This window comes from Schistocerca serialis, chromosome 2 (genome assembly GCF_023864345.2).
Source record: "Schistocerca serialis cubense isolate TAMUIC-IGC-003099 chromosome 2, iqSchSeri2.2, whole genome shotgun sequence".
Classification (NCBI taxonomy): Eukaryota; Metazoa; Arthropoda; class Insecta; order Orthoptera; family Acrididae; genus Schistocerca; species Schistocerca serialis.
The window spans coordinates 294,158,890-294,184,635 of record NC_064639.1 but is presented as its reverse complement, the minus strand read 5'-3'; positions in this window follow the sequence as shown (position 1 = coordinate 294,184,635).

The following is a 25,746-nucleotide window of genomic DNA, read 5'->3' as shown; positions in this document are numbered from 1 at the left end:
CAAGGGTAGGCCAAAGTTACAGTGGACAATATCCAATGAATCTCCCAAAACCGGAAGGAACGACGGGAGAAATGATCAGAAACAAAAGTGGCGAAGAATCGCGAATTTCATATGGAACTATGACGGGCTACAACAACGATCATTTCCTCATAGTCAGAAAATTTCAACACTTTCGAGAAGGAAACTCATTACATCCACGAACTTTTATTGATCAATTCCGTGTAGGATTACCAGAACAGTGGACGCTAGCACACAAATTACACTTTATATGTGCACACATGTAAGGAACAGTCGCAGAAACCATGCAGAATGTTGCAGCCACATGCCGATCGTACGAAGATTTCAGAGAGAAGTTTCTCTCCCGATATTGGTCCAGCGAAGCACAGAACAGAGTGAAGTACGAATTATTACAGAACCCATATTTTGAAAATTCAGGAGAGAAGAGTCCCGTGAGATTTTTCGAAGTAATGGCAAAGAAAAATCAATGCTTAGATGTACCATACAGTGATGGAGAGTTGATTAAATTATGCGCGATGAAGTTACCATTGAAATACCAGCAATCATGAGTAGGTCGCGGAGGCAATGACGTCGAAGCATTTAAAGGAATTCTAAGGGAACTTGAGTTCATAGTTTCGGAAGATGACGCAAGAAAAAGACGAAACGCATGTGACAACGAAAGCAAAAAGCAGTGGAATCCACAAGACACAGTACGAAGAAACAATAATTACGAACCACGTGATAACTTCGCACCAAGAAACGACAACAGATTTCAACAAAAAACACGGTTATGGATTTAGAAGAGAATACGGCAATAACTATAATTCACCCAGGAACGGCAACTATTACTGAGGGAACAATGACAACCAGAACGGGTATTGGAGAACCAAGAGACCGACAAATTATCAACGAAGGAACCAGTATCAACAAGCGGAACAAGAAAAGAGAATACAGATAGAAGAGGTGGAGGTAAGACCACCAAACCCCGAAAACGTTCGAATTGACAGCTAAGCGCCCAAGCCAAAGAGAATGACGCACCGACCCAGGGTAATTGCTGCACCTTGAACAGAGAAGTAAATACCTTATCACAAGAAGAGAAGAAGGAAGAAACAAAACCGCAGGGACCAGATGAAAATGAAGACCGGAAAATAACAATATCTCATTGTGATGAAATTAATTGGGAGAATACTGACAAGGCAGATGAATTACCAGAGGCATGCACAATGAATGTAGGAGGAAAGGATGAAGTAATGAGTATTGCAGAGCTATTTGAGATGAAAACCAGGGAAAGAGAATTCAATGAGGATAATGCGCAGTTGACAGATGTTGAAAATAAGTTACTAGTGGGCACACAACCCAATGTATATAATGAAGGAAGTTATGAAGCGATAATTAGAGCATTTAAATTCGATTATGTGGAAGTAGCGACGAAGAAGGAGAAGATAAACGAGGATGAGGAAAAAGTAGAGGATGTTGAAGAAAGCGTAAATGAAGGAAAAAATATAGAAGAGGAAATAAAAGAGAGAGAAGTAGCAGACAAAGCATATCCTACAGAAAGTTCGAATTCACAAGGAAAATTCCAGAAAAGACTCATGTATGATTCAGTGGAGGATTCGTTGATGCAAGAAGAAGAAGAACAGAACCAATCCTTTCAAATTCAACCAATTGTAAAGGCTATGGTAAAGCATATCCCAGTCAATATTGTAATTGATAGCGGAAGTGAACTGACCGCGATCTCAGAAAATTTATTCATGCAGTGTAATGCCAATGAGGAATTGCCAGTTCTGAAAACACATAAGGTTAAAGTAAGATGTCCTATTAGAAACAGTGCTGCAAAAGTTACGAGACAAACAAGGTTAACTCTTTCGTGCCAAGGTCAAAAGATCGAAGCCAATTTCGTGATTATACCTAAACTAACTGTAGATTTGATTATAGGTGCAGATTTTTTAAATGAGAGACGAGTGATAATAGATATGGGGAAAGGAAGCGTAACATTCGGGAATGTCACACTTCTCTTTGAGCAAAAGCTAAAATTAGAAGAAATACCAGTTATAAACAAACAATTAAGAATGATGCAAGGTAAAGAGGATGAAGAATTAGAATAGTATGCACTAAAGGAAGAATCGCCTCAACTCATGTTAGAAGTCCATAAAGCAACTGACGAAAAATTTCAAGAAGTTCAAGTAAATAATTAGCACAATATTTCAAGTTTATGTTGCAGATAATTTCGTCTGGAGAAATAAGAATGAAGAGAGAGGAAGGTGGGGAAAAGAAAGTAGTTTAAATAAAAACAAAAACAAGAATAACACCAATAATAGCATAGATTAAGGTGAAGGGATAAAGCATAGATAATCTAACAGTATGAAATACTAAAATTCTATACGCCATGACACTACACAAAAATAAAAAACGAATTTCAGGATTCTTGTAGAAGATAAGACTCAAAATATCTTCGAATTGTAACATGGAAAGGGCGACTAAATTTGTAAAGCTTTTTAAAAAGAAGTAAAGCAATGTAGGTACTAGACATTTGTTAGATGATTATAAGTAAAACTTTTTGTAAGAACCATTGTAAAAACTCCAGCAAGAAGAAAATGCAACGACCCACAAGTTGCAACAAGAGAAGTATCAAGAAAGGAAAGGACGTAATTAGCAAGAAACAATTCCTACAAGGCAGAAGCGTCAAGAGAAGGGAAAGGACAGCGAGACCAACAAAGGGCACTTGTATCCAAAGTTGGCAGTAAATCTACTGCTAAAAGGGACCCGTGCAGGGACAGACAAGCAAACACCGGACTTTCGCCGCTCATAAACCCTGGGACGCCCCAACTCAGCGGAGCGATCAAAAAACGGCCTGACGAGAAGACCGCTTGGGCAGGCCACCACTGGCAAAAAATATGTGTAAAAATCACACTACTGCTATTAAACAGCACACTGATGCACGAAACTGAAGATAACTTCCACAAGGTAGAACTGACACATCCAAGCAATTTATCAAACTGTTACTAAGAGGAGAACTTCAAAGCGACTAGTTATCAATAAATATTCCCATATCCTACCCTGAGAAGAACCAAGAATCAAGTAAGAAGCAGAGAAAAAGCAGGAAGAACAGAAGTTGAAGATTCGCAAGATTGAGACCTTTAAAGAAGATGGGTGAAGAACAGACGACATACCTTCCCAAATCCCCATCCTATTGTAAACTAGTCGTCTGTGAAGTATTACAACGAAAAACGACCGCTTTCAGCGACACATAACGATGACTTTCATGCATACAAAGCCAGTAAACCACGAAATTCTGCACTCACAGCTCAATTCCATTATGGGACCTCCACAACAACAGCACACAGTTGCAAAGCCAACAAGGAACGACGAACGAAGCTGTACATCAAATACTTGCCCACATCCATCTCACTCAAGTCCATCAACTGCGTGGAAAAAGATTTGTCAACCTCATGCATAAACATTCATAGGATACTGAAAAGTGTGAAATCGTGTGATGTAGGAATTGTGCAAAAGACACGTGTGAAAAACTAAATAAGTAAAGCACACCAGACAGCTAATAAACTACAAAATGACAGTCATTGACTATGGACACAAGTAAAAATAGACTATCGATAAAAATAAGGCACTAGTTCCGAAATGGACAGTATATAAAGAACAAAAGTAAGGCATAATAAACACTATAACTATATGCCACTTATTTTCTTCTCATAAAAATAAAAGAATAATTAAATTTTACTTATTTTCTCCTTATAAAAATAAAGAATACAAAATTACCTTGTTGTATGTTCCCCTTTTCTAACATTTATACCATTTTTTACGATAATATCTCAATACTTGTGTATGTATATTCCTTTGTCAAAGGAACTCTTGGAAATAATTCTTATTTGTTAGTGTAACAATGTTGAAATGAGTGTCTAGAAACAAAAACATTTTACTTGTTCATGATATTTAAGAAATGTGTTAGGAATAGATTTTACTTAATTATTATATTTATAATAAAAATATTTCTAAGAAAATTGATGTGAAAGACTCCTCACTTTCAATAACAAACTTCTTAAAAAAACAAACTTCACACTTAATTAAAGAAAGAAAATAATTAAAAATTAATAATTATAATAGCATAAAAATATTCCTCTGTTGTCAATATCAACATATTTTTGAGAATATTGTGGAAGAATATAAAAATATAAATTAGTACTACAAACTAGCATAGAACTAGAATAACATGGCTGAACAATAGGCAACAAAATTTAGATAATGGAATAATTTTTGAATGACTTAGACAATGATTCAAACATTGCCTAACTTCAGTGCAAAAATTAAGTTCGAAGGGTGGTGTTATGTAAGGTGTCAGGCAAATCCAACAGCTTCCATGAAAACCCTGACATGGTAAGCAATTCCGGCAGTATGTCATATTGTTTTGTTGTTGTGGTCTTCAGTCCTGAGACTGGTTTGATGCAGCTCTCCATGCTACTCTATCCTGTGCAAGCTTCCTCATCTCCCAGTACCTACTGCAACCTACATCCTTCTGAATCTGCTTAGTGTATTCATCTCTTGGTCTCCCTCTACGATTTTTACCCTCCACGCTGCCCTCCAATACTAAATTGGTGATCCCTTGATGCCTCAGAACATGTCCTACCAACCGATCCCTCCTTCTGGTCAAGTTGTGCCACAAACTTCTCTTCTCTCCAATCCTATTCAATACTTCCTCATTAGTTATGTGATCTGCCCATCTAATCTTCAGCATTCTTCTGTAGCACCACATTTCGAAAGCCTCTATTCTCTTCTTGTCCAAACCATTTATCGTCCATGTTTCACTTCCATACATGGCTACACTCCATACGAATACTTTCAGAAATGACTTCCTGACACTTAAATCAATACTGGATGTTAACAAATTTCTCTTCTTCAGAAACGCTTTCCTTGCCATTGCCAGCCTACATTTTATATCCTCTCTACTTCGACCATCATCACTTATTTTGCTCCCCAAACAGCAAAACTCCTTTACGACTTTAAGTGCCTGATTTCCTAATCTAATTCCCTCAGCATCACCCGACTTAATTAGACTACATTCCATTATCCTTGTTTTGCTTTTGTTGATGTTCATCTTATATGCTCCTTTCAAGACACTGTCCATTTCATTCAACTGCTCTTCCAAGTCCTTTGCTGTCTCTGACAGAATTACAATGTCATTGGCGAACCTCAAAGTTTGTAATTCTTCTCCATGAATTTTAATACCTACTCCGAATTTTTCTTTTGTTTCCTTTACTGCTTGCTCAATATACAGATTGAACAACATCGGGGAGAGGCTACAACCCTGTCTTACTCCCTTCCCAACCACTGCTTCCCTTTCATGTCCCTCGACTCTTATAACTGCCATCTGGTTTCTGTACAAATTGTAAATAGCCTTTCGCTCCCTGTATTTTACCCCTGACACCTTCAGAATTTGAAAGAGAGTATTCCAGTCAACATTGTCAAAAGCTTTCTCTAAGTCTACAAATGCTAGAAACGTAGGTTTGCCTTTCCTTAATCTTTCTTCTAAGATAAGTTGTAAGTTCAGTATTGCCTCACGTGTTCCAGTGATTCTACGGAATCCAAACTGATCTTCCCTGAGGTTGGCTTCTACTAGTTTTTCCATTCGTCTGTAAAGAATTCGTGTTAGTATTTTGCAGCTGTGACTTATTAAACTGATAGTTCGGTAATTTTCACATCTGTCAACACCTGCTTTCTTTGGGATTGGTATTATTATGTATGTCATATGTATGTCATATAGCTCCGAATAAATCCTGACATTAAATTAACCAAAGTAATACGATCAACGAGTGAGCAAATGGAATACCACAGACTAAAACAAGAACGCCTAAATGCATGTCATAACCTCCCACCATGAAACACACGCAGTTCCGAGGGAAGAACCAAGAACAGAAGCCGAGAGCATAACCGTGTTAAGCTAGAAGGCCGTACGATAAGGGACGGACACCCATATGGCCGGCTGACCGCCAGGACCACCCCCCAGCCCATGTTAAAAGATAGAGCCCTCCAGAAGAACAGTACAGATCTTACAATAACACTAAAAGGACCACACCAGCTGCAAGTTTTAGCGTGAGACTTTTTCGCGTCTCTGTTCCGCTGCAAACGTTAAAAACATTGCCCCACCACGAAAAGTGTAACGTTTCCCATTGGATAGACAGAATTTTTGTAGGCGGAACTTAAAGTTAACATTGAGATGCTGATTGGTCAGTTGAAAACACAGCCAGATACCTTTTTTTAAAACCAACTTCGGTAAATTGTAGTAAGGAGATGTTAGCACAGAGTTGCTTCCAAGACAGCGAGATGTGTGGAACTGTGCCACCCGCCACCCCCTGATGCTGCCTAACCAACGACAAGGTAATGAACGCACCCAATGCCACATGAGAGCGCATAAACCTTCACTCAGAACTGCAGAAGTTTCAGGTGTTACACCCCCCGTTTTACGTAATACTAGTGTCGATCGTCAGTTAAAGCTCACGGTATTCACATTTGCTGTTATAAATTAACATCTGAAATGCGATGATTTTTCTGTTATATAATTATTGAGAAGCCACATCAGCCACTGTAATTTATGATAAGTTAAATAAGTAGTTAAAGATAATTGAGGGTCACTGTAGACCATTTTGATAGTTTTCTCTTTTATGAAATTTAACTTAAACCTAGATTATAGATGTGATATGGCATAGGTCATCCTTCGATCCATTGTAGAACTTGGAAGCCCATTCAGGGAATATTCGTTCACATTTTTGTTGAACACAGTTGGTTTTTATCATCCTGTATTAAATTTTTTCCTTTTATCAATAGTGCAATTTATAAACAATATTTTGTGAGTAGAATAAAATTTCCAGTGGGAAACTTAACTGCTTCTTCGACGTTATTTAACCAGCTAACTAGAAATTGGAAAGCCTTGAACCCCTTCCACTAAATTTTGTTAGTATTAAGACTCTTTTACAGGGATGCAGTGGAGCTGACGCTGAAATCATTAAGTATTTGATTATGTCATCGCTAGTCTCACTGAACTCTTCTGAACCCTACGTGTCATGTGTGGTCGTGCGTCTCCTTACCAGCAACAGGTCCTAGGTTCAAACTAGTTAATTCCCTAAAAAATACGTTCAGAGCATCGTTGCGCGAAAGTGGTAGGGAGACACGACTTAGAACAGACACCACGCAGAATGTTAGAAGCTAAGTGAAGTCGAGCGTCAGCAAACTGTTGGTGCTCGTGTGGTGTGTGCTCCCATGACAAGGGAACAGAACTGTTTGGTGTTTCAAGAGGCACTGCGTCGAAGATTTATGCCACATATAGGAAAGCAAGAAACACCATCCGCTAAGCCACAATGTGGATAATCTTTTGTTGTGACTGATCGTGATGGATGGCCATTGAAGAGTATTCTTATGAAAAGCGTAAGGACTAAAAGTGCAAAAGTCACAGCGAAACTAAATGTCGCCATCGTGAATCCTGTGAGCACCAAAACAACACGAAGTGAGCTCCATAATCAGGGAATTGCAGGGTTAGTGGAATACAAAACCATTGATTACTGATGCAGATGCCCATAGTAGGGAAACGTGGTGCAGAAGCCTTATAGTCTGGACTATGGAGCAATTGAAGAAGTCATTTCGCCAGATGACTCTAGTTTCGCACAGTTTCCAACCTCTGCTGAAGTTTAAGTTCAAGACTGATCATATGGGCAGCTGTGTCGTGGTATTTCATGCCCCCTCCCCCCTCCCCATGAGACAGCAAAATCTCATTTCTGACAAGGATTATGTGGCCATTTTGGCTGGTCATTCCGTGGTACAATTCCAAGACGACAGTACCTACGTTCACGTAGCTCGCTTCGTCCAGGCCTGATTTTGTAATGTGGATGAGCTGTTGCATGTCTGCTGGCCTCCATAGTCATCATATCTCAATATTACTGAGCTTTGTGGTCTACTTTGGAGAGAAGGACTCGTGATAGCAATATGTCTCCATCAACAATACCCGAACTTGGCACTATTTTTCGTAAGAAAGGTATAAGATTCCCTTTAAAACCATATAAGGCCTGTACTTTTCGATTCTGACGCTCGTGGAAGCTGTCTTAGATACTAGTGCGTTTCTCACACCATCTTAGGCACGTGTTTTTTTATATTTTCTTATTTTTTCCGCTCCCGATAGTTGGGATTGTGCTCCATCTCTAGTGACCTCGATGTCAACGGCATGATGAACTCCTTAGAGTCGTTCCTCTACTGACTGACATATTCTGAAGATTACCGAGTTTTCAACGCCAGGCGTGAACATGCCCTAGAAACGCGCATACATTTCTTGACTTAGATTCATGACGGTTTTAGAATACAAAGGGTACGTGGGTTTGTCGTGGTGTTCTCGGTTTAGTTGGTCTCTTCCGTTTGCGGAACCTGTAACTGCTTGCCCTGAAAGACCAAAGCCGCGAATGAAAGAGCTCGCTCTCTCATAAATCTGTTCGCAGGGATCGGGAAACCACGAACGCTCCACGTCTAGCGGTTTCCATTGTCCGCTGTCACAGTCAGACACCGGGAAATTCTTTCATTGCTTCCTTGTGAACGTGTGTGTGTGTGTGTGTGTGCGTGCGTGCGCGTGTGTGTATGTGGTGCAGAAAGCAGGGCGAGTTAGTGGTGGGGGGCGTGGAAGGGTGGAGGGACGGGGGGAAAGAGAGGGTGGTACGGCTGCGTAGACTATGGGAACAAAAAGCGGGCTCAAAAGTAATTGTATTTTTACGATAGCGGTGTAAGGCGGACGGCGCGGCGTGGAGTTGAATTAGGACTGGCGGCAGTGGGGTGGTTTTTTCCTCCCCCAAGCGGCTCCTGGCTCGCTTGGCACCGCGCCGTCTGCTGATGGAAAAACCCCGCCTTCTCTCACGACGCTCATTCCTCACGTCCGCTTCCTGGCTGCCAAAATTATCCGCTCAAGTTTTTGCGACGAGCCTCCGTCTGATATTGGAGCCGGCGTCCCATGCTGTACGGTTATGCGGAAATTCGTTTTCCTTTCAGGAAACGATGTCCGTTGGCTGCCACTTTACAAATGTTGGTATCACTGGACTTGAGAGGAATTGCAGCCCTCGCTAACAGTGAGCTCTTAGAGCATTTTACTCATTCAGTTACATGTCGCGCTGGTGACTAATAAAGTTTTCGTAAAATCAGCTATTCACGAAAACATTTCTAGCCATTTCGCTGCTACAGATGTGCTCTTTACGTTCCGTGCTGAGGGCAGTATTTGTTATGGCTGTACTGCTCGCCAAATGCTGCTGGCAGTGCTGGTAGACGGCGGTGTCACCGATATGGAGTACTTGTCATCCGATTTTTCGAAAACTAGTAGGTGAAAATATTTCTTTTTTTTTTACATGTTACAGTGTGATATCCTTCATTGTCCATCATACTTACGGCTCTGCTTCAAATTAAGTAAAACATTGCCCGAGATTTTGTAGAGTTAAAAACGCTTTGGGTAAACTTCGCGTATGGGTAGTTTACAGAATACATTGTAATAAATGAAATGCAGATAATATATCGACATTTCACGAGAGTAATCCCAAAGTAAGGTGTTCTTTTTTTTTATACGTACATAGGCCTGTTTATTTCTACGATGGTTTACATCAGTTTACGGCTTTAACAGTTAGCTATTTTTCGACAAAATCACCATTTCTGTCGATGTATTTTTGTAGACGCTCTCGCAGTTTTTGTATGCCCATGTCATACCAGCTCGCCGCCATGCTGTTCAGAAAGTTATGCACCTCTTCTTTCACCCCGTCGTCGGAGCTGAATCGCTGGGACCACAATTAACGCTGATAGGTACTGTGAGACTCTGAAAAAACTCAAACGGGCAATTCAGAACCGGAGAAGAGGAATGTTGAGCAAGGGCGTACACGTTCTCCATGACAACACTCGCCCACACATCGCTCATCAAACGGTTCCTCTCCTGAAACAGTTTCAGTGGAATACAGTCACCCACCCACCCTATAGTCCTGACTAGGTGCCCAGTGACTGTCAGCTGTTCCCATGGTTAATAGAACATTTTGCCGCAAAGCGTTTCAGCTCCGAGGACAAGGTGATAGAAGAGGTTCATAACTTTCTGAACAGAATGGCTTCGAGCTGATATGACAGGGGCATACAGAAATTGCCGTCATACAAAAATTGCCACAGCGTCTACAAAAATGCATCCACAGAAATGGTGATTATATCGAAAAATAGCTAAATATTCGAGATGTAAACTGATGTAAACTATTGCAGAAATGAACAGGTCTATGTACTTATATAAAATAGGAAGTCTTACTTGGATTACCCTCGTGCTTAAAATTGCAAACAGAACGATGTCTCACTTCTTTCTCGAGTTCCTGGGTTCTATACCTGACGAACGGTCCCACGCGCTGTGCCCATTAATGTCCTTGCACACCGCGAATCATGTGGTCATAATAGTCTTCATATATTATAAACGATTCAAGATATAAAACCAAGATTTTTTGCAAATAATAGCACACAATGAGGTACATGTGTTTTATGACGAGTACTCGAAACTTTTACTTCGCCGAGATCCGGCAGTAACTTGTCCGCAGCAGTGAGAGGTCGGTGGTTCAAGATACATACAAGCGTCCATAGCACTTGTATGAATGTGTGGCGTGTGTTCTTTCGGGCATGTCCGAAAGAACAGACACCACGCGGAATCCGCAGCAGCGATACGTATTACGTAAACTGAAAGTAGAGTGGAAGAAAGAAAAGGGAAGGGACTATTGATGTCAACTGCATCAGTACTTTATGCAGAATCAGCAGCAACACGTGAAAAAGTGTGCCGGATCTGTATTCGAACCCAGGATCTCCTGCTTATTAGGCAGTTGTGTTAACCGCTGCGATACCCAGACGCAAAGTTCATTGCATTTGCGAGGACTCACCCGGTGTGCCTGTCGACCGATACGCATTCCCGCCTGGTACCAACTATCTGCTGTTCCTGTTTATGTCCTCCGTGCTCGCTACTTGGAGATTGATTCCCGTAAGGGGTCAGACGTACGTGTGCATCAGCACTGAAGGTGGTGGATTCATTTCCCATCAAGGCAAATCAATTATATGAATCCGTGCTGTTTGTTCTTTCGCATATATCCGAAAGAACACACACCACGCGGAATCCGCAGCTGTGATTCATGTTATGTAAAGCCCCAATGTAGCTGACATCAATTGCCCCTACCTTTTACCTTTCTCCCCCACCCATCTTCCATTTACAACCATCTTCAGTGCAGATGCACTATCATGTCCGATCTCCTGAGAATGGAGGACATGGATAGGCACTGCTCATAGGTGGCGCTCAGTGGGAATGTTGGTCAGCCGAAAAGCGTCCCGAGACAGTCTGCGCAACTACAATTAATACTGTCTTCAGGTGGCCCCACCGTGGTTGACTCAAGTGTCTAACAAGTAGGAAATCGCACACATTTTTACTCGCCACCGCCGATTCCGCATTAAGCCCCGACGCAGCTGACATCAATAGTCACTTCCCTTTCCCTTCCTCTCTCTCCACTCCACCTTCAACTTATGTAATAAGTCCGTAGCACTGTAGGGAAATCCCAGCAGAGGATGTACTCACGACCACAGCACATGGCAAACCGTATAGCAGGACGTGTAAACACGCCCACAGCAGCGAAAGGACTAAAATTGCAAAAGACTTTTGTAATAGCCCATCTAATTTTTTCTCACCGTAAAATTCCTACCCTAGACACTCACCCGCCTCAGTAGCTCAGAGTTCAGCTTGTCTGGCTGCTATGTAGAGGACACAAGTTTGTTTTCCGATTCCGCCAGAGATTTTTCCCTGGTGGGAGGACTAAAACGGAGTGCACTCGACTTCCTGATGCCAAGTGAGTGGTTGCCTGATTGAGAAGTAGTGACTCCTAGTTTAAGAGGGATGTGCTGTCTCCATATTGTGTCCGAATGACACCATAGGTAGCGGATGATAAGGCGTCGGTGTGGGCCCCGATTTGCCCGTCTTAGCCAGAACACGAAGTGTAGCTTTGATTTGCTGTATCACTAACTTCTATTTGCAGCAGAACACTACAACGTAAGAGTTTAAACTTTATGACCTACCTGAAACTGACTTTTCCGCTGGAATCAAGATAGATTACGAACATGAGAAACCTAATTCATGTTCTTCACACATGACATTCTTTGTGTGATGAACAGAATAACGTAGGTGGATTTTATGTTCCTAGATGGGTGAAATGCTTTTGATTCAGTGCCTTACAGACTCCTTCTATGGAAAGTATATTCCAGTGGTAGAAAGGAAGGAAACAGAAATACGAGAGCTATCCGGAAAGTAAGTTCCGATCGCTCGCTAAATGGAGATCACTGTGAAAATCGGATGAAGCTTTGCATGGACGTTTTGGGCAGTGTCTCTAGTACGCCCGTCGATCGCTTCTCGTCGCTCTTTTAAGGTGTGAGCGCACTGTGAGCGCGTAAATATACCCACAAAATAGTGTCCCCCGGTGAGACATTTACCCCGAAGCTATGCAGCCCACATAACGTAACAGTCGTGCGGTTCCCCTTTCAAAACTTTTCTCTGCCGTATTCTTCAGAGGCAATGAAGATCCTCCTGCAGCGTTTTCGAAGGGAAATGTTTGATCACCCACAATACAACCCGTAATTGGCTCCCTCTGAGTTTCATCTCTTCGCACATGAATCAGTGGCTGTGAATCCAACATTTTGTCTCGGACAGCGAGCTGTAGACCAGTATAGAGAATTGGCGGCAAGCATTGGCGGCTGCCTTCTATGGGGAGAATATTGGAAAGTTGCTACAACGCTATTATGAATGTCTAAGTCGGAGCGGCAACTAAGCAGATTAGTTTGTAGAAGGTGTAGATAACTGTTGCAAAGAAAACATTTTTTATTTTCACAATGGTTTCCATTTCGCGGCCGATCGAAACTTACTTTCCGAATATCGCTTGCACTCTGGGGCATGCCAAAAAAACTGTCATTAGTAACAGAACTCTGCTGATTTCAGATTTTCATGTGGAAATAAGGAATAAGTTTGAAACTGTTGGTTTGGAGCAGAGCATTGTAGAGAAGTGGAACGTGGATTACCGGAAATTCGGAGAGGAAGAAACTGTTAGCAGTTGAATATTAAAATTTTAGTGAAGATGTAAAGTAAGAACTGAAGAAGCAGCGCAAGGAATACACGAAGAAGGCAGCCTTTTCAAGATATAACAGAATTGGTTTTCAATATTTTTTGATTATCGACTAGCTTTTCTAAGCAAAATTATTTGTTTTCTTGTAAGTTTGAAATTCAGTCCGTGTGTGAAACAAAATACGCTTTATCGGATTTGACATACATGTTGAACTACGATCTTCATCTACATTTGTATGTTATGTAAATTTTATTACAGTGAGTCATGTCGACAGGGAAATGCCAGGGGAATAATAACATTTCTCATATAAAAATTCTAATTCTTTGATACAATCATTAACCAGAGTCAATTTTACTTAATCATCGTACATTCATATTTAAACTGGATGAAGGTTGGACATAGTTTGTATAATTTTTATTAAAATGTAATTCCTCCAGCTGTACTTAAGATTTCTTATTTACTTCGCTACTAGTTTCGGCGTTGCGTCAACGCCATCTTCAGGCCCGTACACTTTGATGAAATCAGTTGTGTGTGGCTCAGTCCAGAAGTCCGCGGTGAGATCAACAAGTGATCCACGTGGATGGCGGGCAGTAACTTACTTTAATTCCCATCATGAGAATAAATTGCAACGGCAATTGCGTCTACGTTCTAAATTAGTGTATATTTACAAAAGTCAGAACTGGTAGCCTAGAACTTACATTTATGAGTGTGGAAGGTGAAGACATCTACGCACGCCGACCTCCGTTGACACCCAGTGATTAAAATACGTCCTTAGATTTACAAACGACTGCAATTTTCCATACGGTTTGCAGTCGCTATGAGTATCAACAAGGTATAAGACCAGTCACTTCGTGTGGCAGATGTTAAACATGCAGGGCAACGCCGGGCACTGCAGCTGACTAGAAAATAATGGTGAACTTAACTTTCACAACGAAATTAAAAGTTTACCCTTGCATCAATTGTAAGTTGCTGGTTCAGGTGATAGACAATGAGCTACATCGCTCACTCGTTCATTACTCAATACGTATCCAGTCGTGATAGCGTTTCACGTTCTCCGATTTAAAAAGTCATCTACAAATGTGTGGGGAGATTTTCGGTCGAGAGTACGGCACTACCCAGCATTGGTCTCCGAGATCGATCTGATCTTCCGGTGTTTGATTTTTCTTCTTTTTTTGGTGCAGGTTTCTGAGAAAGGTTTTGTGAACCTCCCTTTCCAACTCTGAGTGAACTAGGACACCACTTAAGAGCAGCAAATGCTGTAACTGTAACATTTTTATGCTCATAAAAGTATGGGACGAATTTGATTAACATCTGGATGTTTGTCGTGCGTTCCGTGAAGCCACATTGAGAGCTTGTGAAAGGTAAATGAAATCATTCATCCATTATGTAATTGTGCAAGTACCCCAAGGTTGTGTGTAATGCATGTAAAAGGGATTCGCTACCATTATAAATAAGAATGCTTGTTTTGAAAATGATAGCTTCTTATTCCTCCAGCTAATTTTGAATTCACTCCACGTTTCTGTATTCATTTATGCAGTCTCCTGAAATAGGATGAACCTTATTAGAACATTTTCTACACGTATTTTTTGTCAATGATTGGTACTAACAAAACTCTATGCCTGAAGAAAGACATCTGGACCTACGAGGTTCTCTTCGTATTGTCGTCATGGCATCGTGCGTCTTAGGTTACTGTTAATACTAGGTACGCAAATCCGTTAGTTTTGTACATTCCGCGGCTTTTGTGTTTTTGTGCTTTCACTCTGTGCTGGTCACTCTACTTTCTACGCAACCACTTCAAGGCTCCGCTGAAGTAGCCAAATTTACCTTCACGTATTTATGAGGTACCGCAGCCGTTAGGGGATAATGACAACTGAAGTTCACAGAATACCTGTTGCTACGTAAACGCTCCCATGAGAGGAATGGAACTTTTTAAATTTTTGCTGCCTGTTAACTCCCTCCCGACATCTTTTCAAATTATTCAGAGCTTTCTATTTAAACCAATGGAGAGCACTCTATAAAAGCTGTTCTGGAAAGAGCAATAAATGCTCTCATAATATCTTCCGCGAAAGCGTTGCAACGATGAGAGAATTTGAAGCACACGTCCCCACTAAAAGGCGTAACTGCGGCACATAACAGCCATTGAGCTTTTACTTCACCCATTAAAATGAGAGAGGAACGTAAAACTCTCGGCTCAAACTTTTTATAACGGACTGTTAAATTACGGTGTATGAATTTCTTATGTGAAATGCCACTTTTTTCAGACGCAGGGTCTTCGATCGGGATACCACGCAGAGCGTTTCTTGCAATGTGAATGAGTGAAAATTAAGCATCCTAGAGCTGCTAATATCTCCATCCGTTATAGAGGTGTCTCCACAGAGTTTTCCAAAGGACATAACAGTAAAAGGAAAAAAAAGTAAGAAGGCTACTGAATATTGTACTAACACTGCCCCGCAGGCTCCATTTTTGGATGGACTGTTGCATGGCTTATGTATTCATTACTACCAAAAATTATTCCACGGGACTCGAAGTACCTTTTCGTTACTGTTTGAAACTTTTCGTTACCCCACCTGCTTTCTCTCAGACGTGTTCGTGCAGCTCGATAGCGTTTGTATTTCTCCAACGTCTTATTGTCAGCAGTGTAAGTTGTTCGTTACGCAGATTACCCAACAAATTCTCTCACGCGCCGTGTTTGCTTTCCCCGCCCCCCATGCAACTCGTGCCCGAACGCGCCCGCCAGGCGGGCGCGTTAAAACGGTGGCGTGCCTGCCCTGGATCGAATCCGCTGGGTGGCGACGAGGGCCGGTTAGTCGGCCAGCTTGATTTTGTTTTTAGGTGGTTTCCCACATCCGAATATGTGAATATGGGGTTGGTATCCACGTCTGGCTCCAGTTACACGACTTGCAAACATTTATAAAAAGTTATCGCATTTGCACATAAGATGGCACTGGACGCAGACATATGGCGTACACAAATAACGTCGTGGTGCTGAGGGGCCTTGGGATTGGGGAGCAGTAAGGGCGTTAGGAAAGACATCCGCCCGCCGTCTACCACTAAATCGAAATAGAGTTCCCAGAACTCGTGAAGATAGACGTCAACTGTGGATATTGTATCACAGACACAGTCCTTTGGCTATTCAGAGATGTCACTAAACCCGCCCAAATATGTAAACAATCATGCATGAACGTCGCCTATTGGACGGAGGGGGTCCGACAGCCAATCAGTTCCAGTCATTCCCACCAGGAAGGAGGTGCACGGCTCGTGTGGTCTGTGGTTCAACCATGCTTAGACCGTCAATATCGCGGTTCGATCATGTCCGCATTGTTACTTTGTGCCATGAAGGGCTCTCAACAAGGGAAATGTCCAAGTGTCTCGGAGTGAACCAAAGCGATGTTGTTCGGACATGGAGGAGATACAGAGAGACAAGAATTGTCGATGACATTCCTCGCTCAGGCCGCCCAAGGGCTACTACTACAGTGGATGACCGCTACCTACGTACTATGGCTCGGAGAAACACTGACAGCAACGCCACAGTGTTCAATAATGCTTTTCGTGCGCAATAGGCAGCATGCTGCGCAACTTCACTCCCGACGCCCATGGCGAGGTCCATCTTTGCAACCACGACACCATGCAGCGCGGTGCAGATGGTCCAAAAACATGCCGAATGGACCGCTCATGATTGGTATTACGTTCTCTTCACCGATGAGTGTCGCATATGCCTTGATCCAGACAATTGTCGGAGACGTGTTTGAAGGCAACCTGGTCAGGTTGAACGCCTTACACACACTGCCTAGCGAGTGCAGCAAGGTGGAGGTTCCCTGACGTTTTGGGGTGGTATTATCTGGGGCAGACGTACACCGCTGGTGGTCATGGATGGTGCCATAATGGTTGTAATATACATGAATGCCATCCTCCGACCGATAGTGCAACCATATCGGCAGCATACTGGCGAGGCATTCGTCTTCATGGACGACAATTCGTACCCGCATCGTGCACATGTTGTGAATGTCTTCTTTCAGGATAACGACGTCGCTCGACTAGAGTGGCCAGCATGTTCTCCAGACATGAACCATATCGAACATGTCGGGGATAGATTGAAAAGGGCTGTTTATGGACGACGCGATCCACGCACCACTCTGATGTATCTACGCCGAATCGCCGTTTGGGAGTGGGACAATCTGGACCAACATTGCTGTGCTGAACTTGTGGATAGCATACCATAACGAATACAGCCATGCATCAATGCAAGAGGTCGTGCTACTAGCTATTAGATGTACCGGTCTTTACAACGATCTGGACCACCACCTCTGAAGGTCTCGCTGTATGGTGGTACAAGATGCAATGTGTGGTTTTCATGAGCAATAAAAAGGGCGGAAATGATGTTTATTCCATTTTTCTGTACAGGTTTCGGAACACTGAGTAATGGTCTGTCAACTGCTTGACACCAGGTGCCCTTTAGAACTTACAAGGCCTCAGCGCATTAACTACCCGCGTCACCAATGGAGACATTACATGGTCTGAAGATGGTCTACGTATGACTGAAACTAGTTACCATGCCATAATAATTAACACCTTTTGCGATTTTGGCTGTTTTCCGTTACATTGTTCTGAACGACTTACAACAGAAACTTTACACTAATTTCTGTTAACTAAAGGAAAACACAATTCATTACAAACTTTAAACTTCATCTGAACAGCCCTTGAAGGTCCAGCGGTATTGACCGACCGCCGTGTCATGCTCTGCCAGTAGGCATCATTGGATGCGTATGTGGAGTAGCATGTGATCAGCACACCATTCTCCCAGATGTTGTCAATTTTCTTGTGTGGAGCCGCTACTTCTCAATCAAATAGCTCCTCAATTGGCCTCACAAAGGCTGAGGTGCACTCAGCTTGCCAACAGCGCTCGCCAGGTTTCACTTCAAGCGCTAGCCAGGCCCGACAGAGGTTTACTTCGGTAATTTGACGGATACCGGTGTTAACATTCCGGCAATATTGTTGGCATATTACACGTTTTATGTTCACCATACTCTATTGCTGATAAAAGGTGACAGTTATGTAGTTAACTCATGTGCAGAAACAAAATGCACCCACAAATAACGTTTACCACGAAGACAGAGGAACAAAGTTCCTTTAACCATCTATAACTAATCCTTAACAAAGCATAAATTTTCTATTTTCAGGAAAAGTAGCTGTGCGGATCTCATCAATGCCAGTTCCTACAGTCCATCACGTTATGAAATAGCCTTTTTCGTATGAATGATTCACCGTCAGTTTCTTTTCATCTTGGCCGTTAATGAACTGTCTAAAGATCTCCGTGTTCTAAAGTAAGTTGCAATAACCAATCGTTTCCAGAAAACGAAATTACTCTACCGTGCAACTGACTAGAAAATAAATAGCAAAGAAACATACACTTGCCCAAAAAACAGAAGCAATAAAGAAAGAGCTAAAATAATTCAATTATAATTTTACAGTAGTACGTCCCGGCAAATCAAGAAATGGTTTAGAAAATGTAATGTAAGAAGTAGTTTTTCCAGTAAAATGTAAACTCAGACTTGGCGTAAAACATAAGTTCAGAAACGTATATGACAAGATCGATGGCACAGGGGTGTGTAGGGTACGTAGTATTGACTGCCTTTTGTGACAGGTACGATAACAGCCAAACCGGCCACTCTTTTAATGTAAGTTTCATAGAACATTTACAAGCAAGCAACAGAATTTTTTAGGGCAGAATTTAGAGGAGACGTGTTATTCGTTGAGATAATATACAGACTTAATTGATCTGAGAGGTCTTTTTTTCCAGTCTGATGTAATACTTTTTCACATCGACTACCGGTTCTGTTAAAGTACTGAGCATCTTCAGATGTGTTAAAAGTAAATTCAAGCATTGTTAAGTGTAAGACATCGTATAAAAGAACAGATGCAGAGCAAACAGTCGTTTGCAAATGCTCTGTTCAGAGTCCACGGACCACTAATGTAACTGCAAGCTCACTCCATACCCTGCGCTCATAGGTAGCACACCTCACCTCGACTCGTACACGTCCACCGCGGCGCTGGGAGGTCATAGCACCGAGTAACGACTCCTGAAGATGGGCATATAAGAGACAGAAACTGGTCATGCGATAATAAAAGAACTTTACAACTGTAGCGATATTTTCAACACTGTGGTAACCGCAAGGGATTTTATTTATCGACCGTGGATGCCGGTTGTCTTTTTCAAAAACAGCGGCCTCTTAAAAGGGTGAGCTATTCTGATTCTTCACATCACCTGTCCGCTAAGTTTGTTGCTTTCTCACTAGGCTTCCACGTCAACGTTTTTCGTCCTTATCCACTTGCTAATGCCGTGTAGAGTAGTATCTGTTACCCAACTTCAAGAACCACGGAGTCCTTCTCTCTCGGTGATAGTATATCCAAAGAGCACATTGTAATTTCTATGATGCTGCGTTGCTAGAAGAGCCGTCGCGCGCAGGAATCGGGTAACTAAACTTCACAAGTTCGTGTAAGAAGATTACCGCAATTTCATGTCGGCTGCGACGCCTTAGAAAATATGGCATGCGTCCTCATCTTCCCAGCGAGAAGAGAAAGGAGTCTCCTCAGAGTGTAGCTTGTTGAAATGTCTGCGAAAACGCCACAGTTAAAATTCAGCCGTGCTATCAAAGAGGACAGGAAACGTCACAATGAGTGTAGATGGGATTCTGTGGTCTAAAGAACCGTGTAGTGGATTATTACAAGTTCTTTCCTTGATGGTTCGCTCTTTTTTCCCCAGTCACATGCCTCTAAATAGTACGTACCTTAGATATGTCGTTGGGACTTCAGTCCCAGTTCTATACGCTTGCTTGCCTGAGTGGTCGAGAAAAACATTGCCTACTACGTGACTGCACCCAAACGAAGATAACAGCACTTCAATATTCATGCGTATAGAAGCGTTTTATCGTCAGACTGACGCAAAGTTTAATTCAGATTTCTTACACAATGCAATGAATCACTTATGAAGCTGTTGTTGTGTCGAAATGCAGGGCTTCAAGTACGTGTTTTACAGCCATGATGCTAAAATAAATAAAACGCACTTATGAATACGTTGAATGTGTAGGACGCTGCCGAGGCAGGTATTGCTTCTAGATTTATCATTGTGGATACTGTGTAGGACGCTCCCAAGGATTTCATTGCTTTTAGATTTATCACTGTGGATGTGGACTGAGACAGCATCACGCTTTGCAGGGATAGCACTTATCACAGTACCGTGAAATAATTTTAGTGGATGCTGTTTTTTCGTCTTTAGCCCTAAGATTGATTAATTCAGCTCTCTGTTCCAATCATTTGCCGAAACTGGTCCGCATATTATCACAACTGTGACATTCCAAACCACCCGTCATGTGTCTCTCTTGTGTCATCGGTCTTCGGATTGATTTGATGCAGACCGCCACGAATTTCTCTCCTGTGGCAATCTCTTTACCTCACAGTAGCACGGGCACCCAATGTGTTCTTTAATTGTTGGCTACATTTCACTCTCTCCCTTGCCTTTGGCTTCTATTGCCGCTTCACGTTATTCCTTGAAATCATAATTCGTGTCGTATTACATGGTCTCTTCTCGTAGACAATTCCCACGTGCCAGTCACCCGCCGATTCTACACATAACGTCTTCACTTCATATCAGTCCAGCTAAATGTCAACATCCTTCTACACCACCACGTCTGAAACGTTTTTTAATTTTGTTCTTTTGCAGTTTCCCCACAGTCCCTGATTCAATACCATACAATGAAGTGCTCCAGACGCAGAGACTCAGATATTTCTTTCTCGACTTGAACCGATTTTTAGCACTAGTAGAGTTCATTAAGTCGGGAAAGCCTATTTCGCCTGTGATAGTCTGCTATTTATGTCCTCCCTGCTTCATTCGTCACCAGCTACTTTGCTTCCAAGATATCAAAATCTCTCATCCTCGTCTACTCCATGGTCTCCCATTTGTATGTTTGTTACTGCTACCCATCATTACTTACGTTTTTCTGGTTTACTCTCTGTCCATAGCGTGTTCATTAAAAGATTCACTCCTTTCAACAGGTCTTACTATTATTCTTTACTTTCACTGCGGATAGCAGCCTCATAAGCGAATCTTGTCATTGACTCTTTCACCCAGAACTTTAAACTCACCTCTGAACCATTCTTTTATTTCCGCCATTGCTTCTTCGATGTATGCATTAAACAGTATGGACTAAAGACTATATCTCCCTTTTTAATTACCAGACTTGGTTCTTGATATTCCATTCATTCTCGTATTGTCCCCCGTGTTTCTTATACATACTGCATGTCAGTCACCTTTCCTACAGTTTACACCTATTTTCCTGAGATCGCCGAACGGCTGTTCCACTGTACATAGGCGAACTTCTTTCTTTTAGATCGGAAAATCATATGAAGGTGTTTGTCTTTTTTATTTTTTTTGGTCATCAGTCTGCTGACTGGTTTGATGCGGCCCGCCACGAATTCCTTTCCTGTGTTAACCTCTTCATCTCTTCTTGCAACCTACGTCCTCAATTATTTGCTTGACGTATTCCAATCTCTGTCTTCCTCTACAGTTTTTGCCCTCTACAGCTTCCTCTAGTACCATGGAAGTCATTCCCTCATGTCTTAGGAGATGTCCTATCATCCTGTCCCTTCTCCTTATCAGTGTTTTCCACATATTCCTTTCGTCTCCGATTCTGCGTAGAACCTCCTCATTCCTTACCTTATCAGTCCACCTAATTTTCAACATTCGTCTGTAGCACCACATCCCAAATGCTTCGATTCTCTTCTGTTCCGGTTTTCCCACAGTCCATGTTTCACTACCATACAATGCTGTAATCCAGACGTACATCCTCAGAAATTTCTTCCTCAAATTGAGGCCGGTATTTGATATTAGTAGACTTCCCTTGGCCAGAAATGCCTTTTTTGCCATAGCGAGTCTGCTTTTGATGTCCTCCTTGCTCCGTCCGTCATTGGTTATTTTACTGCCTAGGTAGCAGAATTCCTGAACTTCATTAACTTCGTGACCATCAATCCAGATGTTAAGTTTCTTGCTGTTCTCATTTCTACTACTTCTCATTACCTTCGTCTTTCTCCGATTTACTCTCAAACCATACTGTGTACTCATTAGACTGTTCATTCCGTTCAGCAGATCACTTAATTCTTCTTCACTTCCACACAGGATAGCAATGTCATCAGCGAGTCGTATCATTGATATCCTTTCACCTTGTATTTTAATTCCACTCCTGAACCTTTCTTTTATTTCCATCATTGCTTCCTCGATGTACAGATTGAAGAGTAGGCGCGAAAGGCTACAGCCTTGTCTTACACCCTTCTTAATACGAGCACTTCGTTCTTGATCGTCCACTCTTATTATTCCCTCTTGGTTGTTGTACATATTGTATATGACCCGTCTCTCCCTATAGCTTACCCCTACTTTTTTCAGAATCTCGAAGAGCTTGGATCATTTTATATTGTCGAACGATTTTTCCAGGTCGACAAATCCTATGAAAGTGTCTTGATTTTTCTTTAGCCTTGCTTCCATTATTAGCCGTAACGTCAGAATTGCCTCTCTCGTCCCTTTACTTTTCCTAAAGCCAAACTGATCGTCACCTAGCGCAATCTCAATTTTCTTTTCCATTCTTCTGTATATTATTCTTGTAAGCAGCTTCGATGCATGAGCTGTTAAGCTGATTGTGCGATAATTCTCGCACTTGTCAGCTCTTGCCGTCTTCTGAATTGTGTGGATGATGCTTTTCCGAAAGTCAGATGGTATATCGCCAGACTCATATATTCTACACACCAACGTGAATAGTCGTTTTGTTGCCACTTCCCCCAATGAATTTAGAAATTCTGATGGAATGTTATCTATCCCTTCTACCTTATTTGACCGTAAGTCTTCCAAAGCTCTTTTAAATTCCGATTCTAATACTGGATCACCCTATCTCGTCTAAATCGACTCCTGTTTCTTCTTCTATCACATCAGACAAATCGTCACCCTCATAGAGGCTTTCAATGTATTCTTTCCACCTATCTGCTCTCTCCTCTGCATTTAACAGTGGAATTCCCGTTGCACTCTTAATGTTACCACTGTTGCTTTTAATGTCACCAAAGGTTGTTTTGACTTTCCTGTATGCTGAGTCTGTCCTTCCGACAATCATATCTTTTTCGATGTCTTCACATTTTTCCTGCAGCCATTTCATCTTAGCTTCCCTGCACTTCATATTTATTTCATTCCTCAGCGACTAGTATTTCTGTATTCCTGATTTTCCCGGAACGTGTTTTTATTTCCTCCTTTCATCAATCAACTGAAGTATTTCTTCTGTTACCCATGGTTTATTCGCAGCTACCTTCTTTGTACCTATGTTTTCCTTCCCAACTTCTGTGATAGCCCTTTTTAGAGACGTCTATTCCTCTTCAACTGTACTGCCTACTGCGCTATTCCTTATTGCTGTATCTATAGCATTAGAGAACTTCAAACGTATCTCGTCATTCCTCAGTACTTCCGTATCCCACTTCTTAGCGTATTGATTCTTCCTGACTAACGTCTTGAACATCAGCCTACTCTTCATCACTACTATATTGTGATCTGAGTCTATATCTGCTCCTGGGTACGCCTTACAATCAAGTATCTGATTTCGGAATATCTGTCTGACCATGATGTAATCTAATTGAAATCTTCGCGTATCTCCTGGCCTTTTCCAAGTAATCCTCCTCCTCTTGTGATTCTTGAACAGGTTATTCGCTATTACTAGCTGAAACTTGTTACAGAACTCAATTAGTCTTTCTCCTCTTTCATTCCTTGTCCCAAGCCCATATTCTCCAGTAACCTTTTCTTCTACTCTTTCCCCTACAACTGCATTCCAGTCGCCCATGACTATTAGATTTTCGTCCCCCTTTACATACTGCATTACCCTCTCAATATCCTCATACTCTTTCTCTATCTGTTCATCTTCATCTTGCGACGTCGGGATGTATACCTGAACTATCGTTGTCGGTGTTGGTCTGCTGTCGATTCTGATTAGAATCATCCGGTCACTGAACTGTTCACAGTAACACACCCTCTGCCCTACCTTCCTATTCATAACGAATCCTACACCTGTTATACCATTTTCTGCTGCTGTTGATATTACCCAATACTCATCTGACCAGAAATCCTTGTCTTCCTTCCACTTCACTTCACTGACTCCTACTATATCTAGATTGAGCCTTTGCATTTCCCTTTTCAGATTTTCTCGTTTCCCTACCACGTTCAAGCTTCTGACATTCCACGCCCCGACTCGTAGAACGTTATCCTTTCGTTGATTATTGAATCTTTTTCTCATGGTAACCTGCCGCTTGGCAGTCCCCTCCCGGAGATCCGAATGGGGGACTATTCCGGAATCTTTTGCCAATGGAGAGATCATCATGACACTTCTTCAATTACAGGCCACATGTCCTGTCGATACACGTTACGTGTCTTTAATGCAGTAGTTTCCATTGCCTTCTGCATCCTCATGTCGTTGATCATTGCTGATTCTTCCGCCTTTAGGGGCAATTTCCCACCCCTAGGACAAGAGAGTGCCCTGAACCTCTATCCGCTCCTCTGCCCTCTTTGACAAGGCCGTTGGCAGAATGAGGCTGATTTCTTATGCCGGAAGTCTTCGGCAGCCAATGCTGATTCTCTTATATTCTCATATCTAGGACTGTCCCTAAGACTTTTTCCAACACCTACCCTCACCCACATACATACTCGGGAAGCAACCACATGATGCATGGCGAAGAGTACCTTGTGTTATCACTTCATTTTCTGTTGCACTCGCAAAATTACGACGGAAGAATGTCTGTTTATATGTCTCCGCAGGAACAGTAATTTCTTCTTTCTACGTCATCCTTACGTAAAACGTATGTTGGCGTTGGTGGTAGCAGAATCGTTCTGCAGGCAATTTCAAACCCCACTTTTCTACATTTCCTCCCTCGCGAAAGAACGTCATCTTCCCTCCAGAGATTCCCATTTGAGTTCTCGAAGCATCTGCGTAATACTTGCGTGCTGATAGAACCTACCGGTAGCAAATCTACCAGCCCGCTTCTGAAACTCTTCGATGTCTTCTCTTAATCTCTCTTGGTCAGGATCACAAACACTCGAGCAGCACTCAAGAATGGGTCACACTAGTGTTCTAAACTCAGTTTCCTTTACAAATGGACTGCACTTTCATAAAGTTCTCTCAGTAAAACGATGTCGACCATTTGACCTTCTTGCTACAATCTTAACATGCTCGTTCCATATCATATCGCTCTGCAACGTTACGCCTTGAAATTCAATCACAGTGACTGTATCAAGCAGCACAATACTAATGCAAGATTCGAAAAATAAGGATTCATTTCTCCTATTCATATACATTAACTTACTTCTACATTTAGAGGTAGTTGACATTCATCACACTAACTATAAATTTAGTGAAGCAATCTTGTATGCTCATATAGCCAACGACAGCATCATAAGCAAATAGTCGCAGCTTCTTGCTCATCCCGTTCGTCAAATCATTTATGTATATGAAGAATAAGAGCTCTTATCACACTTACCTGGGATACTCCTGACGCAACCTCTGTTTCTGATGAATACTTGCTGTCGTTCACAACGTACTGAGTT